A 5,772-nucleotide genomic window follows, 5' to 3' on the forward strand; every position below is an offset into this window, starting at 1 on the left:
CACTCTTTCAGTCAGAGAGCTCCAGCCCAGTGTCACCCATACAGTGTGGCGACAATGAGCTCCCCATCTCCAACCCTCCAAGGCTCTGGGGACCAGTGCATGTCCCAACATGGTGTGTGCAAGCAAGTTAAGTATGAGCACATGAGAATGTGTGCCCTAGCTGCCTGTCTGGGTGTGACCATGAGGGTGTGGTATGCAGCTGTGTGTGTGTGTAGGTTTGTGTAGCCATCCATGCACGTGTGTGTGCATGGGTGCAGAGGGGTCTAGAGACCACAATGGCAGGGGGTTGGTGGTGGCAGCAGCAAGCTGAAGGTCATAGGTAGGCTGTCCTTCACCCCTAGTCCCTTCCTCCACCTCATCCCAGAGCTTGTCACAGTTGAGGGTGCCTCAGGGACGGTGTGATAAGAACCGCCCCACCACTTGCTTCTTGAAGTCACAGCTGTTGAGGGGAGACAGGAGCACCCACAAGTTGATATGGGTGGATGGGGATGGGAGGGGGAGGCGACAGGAGGAGGTGGAGGCCCTGTCTTCCTCTGCCTACTCCTCTCTGACTTGGGGAAAACAAAAATGGAGGCGTAAGAGCAAAGACGGGGCTCACAGATTCACTCAGGAGTCTGTGGAGTGAGGTGAAGACTTGCTCACACAATATCTAGAGGCTTTGTCAATAATCCCAGCCACAGGCCTGGTGGCTCCCAGCCTCCCCCCACACGCTGGGCCTCTGAAAACACAGGGGTCTCCCCCTTCCACTTCAGAGTCTGGAAAGTTTGCTGCTGGGGGGGAAGAAAAGAAGAAAGAAGACTTCATTTCAACACTTTGCCCAAAGCCCAAACCCATCTCACTCTTTCCTTCCTCTCTTCCCCGACTCCTCCTTTTCCATCCCTTTCCTTCCTCTCCTATCCTCTTATCCTTCCTTCTCTCTTTCCCTTCCTCACTTCCTCTTTTCCTTTTTTTTTTTTTTTTTTTGGTTGGTTGTGGGGTTGAACTTATAGCCCGGGTGCTGTCCCTGAGCCTCTTTGTGCTCAAGGTTAACATTCTACCACTTGAGCTGTAGCATCACTTCCCATTTTATGTGGTTAGTTGGAGATAAAAGTCTCACGGGAACTTTTCTGCCCAGGCTGGCTTTGAACCACGATCCTCAGATCTCAGCCTCCAGAGTAGCTAGGATTACAGGTGTGAGCCACCAGCATGTCCCTTTTTAATTTTTTAAGTGTAGAAAGACCCAGGAATATAAACAACCCTAGAAGGTAGGAGCTGAGCAGAGGACAAGCCTGCAAGACAAGCTGAGCAGGAGCTGGAGTCAGGGCTGGTCTAGAGGTGTCCTGGGAAGCCTCTGGGACAGTTGCCTACGGAGATCCACATGCCACCAGAAGAAAAGGCTGAAGAGGCCAGAGGCGAGGGTTGAGGCCACCAGAGCCTGACAGCTCACTGTGTCCTGAGAGAGATACATGGCTCCAGGATGTGAGTGTGCACGTGAGCATATGTACGTGTGTGCATGCACACGTATGTGTCTTTCTTATAAACATGTCAAAGAGCAGCCTGATCCCAGTATTCTGGTAGTTCTGGGCCCCTCCAGAAGGTCCCTTGGATCCATGAATGACTCCCCGAAGGACCACCTTAATCACACAGCTCACTATGTGATTATTTCCTTCCAAAATGTGAAACTTGCCCTGCCCACACCCCCCACAAGGAGCAGAGCCCATTGGACCAGCCTTCTAAGATCCAGAAACGATCTCATTCTGACACCAGATGTCAGGGTGGGGCTGGCACCTTCCTGAAGCAGAGCCAGGCTTTGAAAAGTTGGGAAGGATGGGACACACCAGAGTCCAGGAGGCTCCTTTCCTCCCCCGGTGAACTCTGTGGAAGGAAGCACTTACGGGGTTCCTGTACTCACCAAAGGCAGTCACTCCCCTGTTCCCTTCCGCCCTGATCGGCACAGCACACCAGCTCTGGCTAGGTGATCAGTGACCTGTGTGGATGAAGAAGCAGCACCTGAGAGCTCAGAACCAAGTCAGCCTGCCCCAGACACGCAGTTCCACAGCTCTGCTCCTCCGAACACCTGTCCTTGTATTGCCACATTGGATTTCAGAGCCTTCTGGGGCTGTGGTGGGAATCCCACTTGCTGTCCTATGTCCTGTGGGAGAGGTTGTCCATGACATCATTGCTGGGGTTCACACAGTGACCAGTGACTCCTCCCCCTTTGCTCTCCAGTCACAGGTTGGGCATCTTGTCCCTAGAACTCTAATACCAACAGATGCTGGAGGGGATGTGGACAGAAGGGAAACTTACTGCATTGTTGGTGGGAGTGTAAACTTGTTCAACCACTTTGGAAAGCAGTATGGAGGTTCCTCAAAAGAGTCCACATAGAGCTCCCCTATGACCCAGCAATCCCACTTTTGGGCATTACCTGAATAATCACCCTACTAAAGCTCCCAGCACAACTATGTTTACTGCAGCATTATTTACCATAGCTAACATATAGAACCAACCCAGATGCCTCTCAGTAGATGAATGGATCAAGAAAATGTGGTATATATACACAATGGAATTCTATGCCTCCATCAGAAAGAATGACATTGCCCCATTTGTTAGGAAATGGAAAGACTTGGAAAAAATATATTAAGTGAAGTAAGCCAGGCCCAAAGAAACATAGGTCCCATGGTTTCCCTTATTTGCAATAACTAGTATATGTCTGAGACAAGCAGAAAAGGTCAGATAAGTTGATGTTAGGTGAAATGAACCCCAAGATAAGGATTCAAATGTTTTTTCTTTCTTGTGATTGTTTCTAACATATTTCTAAGATGATTTCTTTGTTGCTTTGTATGTCCCTCCCCCATGGTATAATCCCTGTTTTCACTGTATTTGGTGTTGGTATAATTTGTGGAGGGGAAGGGAAAAAACAAATTGTTTAAATAGGGATGCAGGTGGACCCATTGCAACAATGAGATGTACAAGACCTTATGTCGAAAAATGAACTTTACAACTTTGGCGGGGGTGGGGGGGTGGGAAGGAGGGAGGGAGATGGGAAGGGATGGGAAGGGGAAACAAAGGAGGAGGCAACAATGCTTGATAAGAAATGTACTTGTTACCTTGCCCATGTAATGTAACCCCTCTGTACTGTATTTTTGCAATAAAATTTAAAAAAATAAATGGAGATAGCAAGAGCCCCTAACCCCTAGGATGATGGTGAGCTATGTACAGGTGTTCCATCTAGAGCCCCGTGCATGTTGAAGGCTAGATCATTCTCTCACAGGCATGAACCAGCTCAACCCCAGCTCCACTCTTGAACCTGAGATCTAGAGGGACTGCCCACACCAGTACTTCTACATGGTCATTTGATAGAATGGAAGAGGGAGATGCAGGTATATGAAGCAGCTTGCAAAGGTTATAATAGGTTGCTAATAAAATGTGAAGTTAAGGTCAAAATTAGGGTGTGCTGATTCCCTTTCTTCTCTACAACTTTTCTGGTAGGGAGAACTCAGAAAAACTTCTTCAGCCCCAGTTTCAACTTCCCTTCCCTTCCAGCTCAGACACGATGGGGAGATGAGGGAGCTGCTTTTCAGTGAGTCTCAGAAGTTGCCTCCTCTCCAAGATCAAGTGAATGGTGTCAGGTGCCTATCCAGGCCCTGAAGCAAAGCATCAGCAAGACACAGACACATCTAAGAGCAGCTGCCTCATCCCCAGGCTCCCCCTTTCCCAGTCTCCCTCCACCCAGTTCCTTTGCCACCTGTGCTGGGTTCCTGAAGTGGCCAAAGTTCATGACTACAGGTCATGCAGTCACTGGGTCCCCAGAACCTGAAAGCAAACACTTCTCAAGATCAAGCTATGGAAGCTGGCCCACAGCCTGGGGTCTGGATTTGGAGAGGTGGGCCCTATCATGGGACATTTAGCACTGATGGAGATGTGGGTGCAGACAAAACATCCCCATTTGCATCTGGAGCATGTCAAGCTGAACCTTCTTCCTTCCCTGCTTTCCTGTTTCTTCTTTTTCCCCTCACTACTACCTCCCTTTTGTCAAAATTCCAGCAATTCACATGCATAGCCAAGGGGAAGTAGAGGAAGACGCGGTTAGCATCCACTGATCCTGAGAAATGGGGAAGCAGCAGAGACACTAGCCATGAGTGTTAACCTAAGCCGCATCAGGAATTCCCTGGGTAGCCTGGGGAAAGTCACAGTTCCATTCCTGTGTGGTTTTTCTGTCTGTTTGTCTTTCTCTCTTTTGTCTCAGTTCTGGGGCTTGAGCTCGGGGCCTGGGTACTGTCCCTGAGCTTTTGTGCTCAAGGCTCTTGCACTACCACTTTGAGCCACAGGTCCATTTCTGGATTTTTTTGTGGGAGGGTAGTTAATTGGAAATAATAGTCTCATGGACTTTGATACCCAGGCTAGCTTTGAACCTTGATCCTCAGATCTCAGCCTCCTGAATAGCTAGGATTACAGGCATGAACTACTCATGCCTGGCTCATCTGTTTTAAGGGCTCTCACAACTCTGATGTTCTGTTCTGACATTCTTTTATGAGGTTTGTTAGCCAGGCTCAGTCAATATCCAAGTACTGTGTGCCTGGGTAATATTGAGAGCTTTACCCTGCTCTCCATGAAGGGAAAGGGTATAAGTTACCAATTGCCTAAATTGCTGCATAACAAATGACCCTTAACTTAGTGTCATAAAAACATAATTATTCATTTGCCAGGAGACTGGCTGAGGCTCAGCCGAATCTAAGTTAGGCTGAGCTGGTTTGTTCTGCCTCGTGTTATTTCTTACTGCAGGTCTATGGGTCAGCTGGGAAGCTGTGCCCCCAGAGACATGGTCTCTCCTCATCCCAGGACAAAGGAGTGACTAGCATATATTCCTCTAATGGCAGCAATAGAGGATGCAGAAGTACATGATGCCTTCTAAGAAGCTAGTGAATTTCTGTCTTTCCCAGGCCACTGGCCAAGCTAGGCACAGGGTCACATTCAGAGTGGAGAGGCAGAGAAACACAGCCTACCATGACAGGGCTGTGGCAGGTTGTGGCTTCCTGGAGGAGTGAAGAATCCAGGCCAGTCTCCAATCTACTCTGCCTCACAGAAGCAATCCAGCCCCTTAATCTGGAAACTAAGCCCTTCCTTCTTTTGTTCTGATTCTGTTGCACTCAAAGCAATGAAATACAAGAATGTCCCCTTGTTTCCCCTTTGCAGGATTTGGGTTGGAGTAATCTTCCCTCCCATCCTATCAACAAGCAAAGGAGTTGTGTCTTCCAGTTCTGGAGAGTAGATGGGTCAAGAGATGGAAGAACTTGAGGAGAAAAGGGTTTGAGGCCAGGACTGGGTCACTGAGGAAAGATTTCTCATTGTCTAAGGTCAGAGGTTTTGTGAACAGTGTAAATGGGGGAAGTTGGAGACCTGAGAGTGGGGAGTGTGCCCAAGAAGTCACATGACCACACTGAGGAGCATGTTTTTTTTTTTTAATATTTTATTTTATTTGTGAACATACTGTACAGAGGGGTTACAATTACATGGTCAGGATAATGCGTACATTTCTTACCAAGTATTGCAGCCTCCTCCTTTGTTTACCCTTCACATCCCTTCCCAGCCTCCCCCCTCCCCCCCAAGTCCCAATCCTTCTCCCCCCCCACCCCCTGGCACCGACGTTGTAAAGCTCCTTTTGGACATGACAACTTGTACTTCTCTTTGTTGCAACAGGTCCACCTGTATCCTTAAACGACTTGTTTTTCCCCATCTCCTCCACAAGTTATACTGACATCAAATATAGTGAAAGCAGGGGTTATACTGTGGGGG

The sequence above is a fragment of the Dipodomys spectabilis genome, unplaced genomic scaffold, assembly GCF_019054845.1.
Source record: "Dipodomys spectabilis isolate Male_0828 unplaced genomic scaffold, ASM1905484v1 ptg000207l, whole genome shotgun sequence".
Lineage (NCBI taxonomy): Eukaryota > Metazoa > Chordata > Mammalia > Rodentia > Heteromyidae > Dipodomys > Dipodomys spectabilis.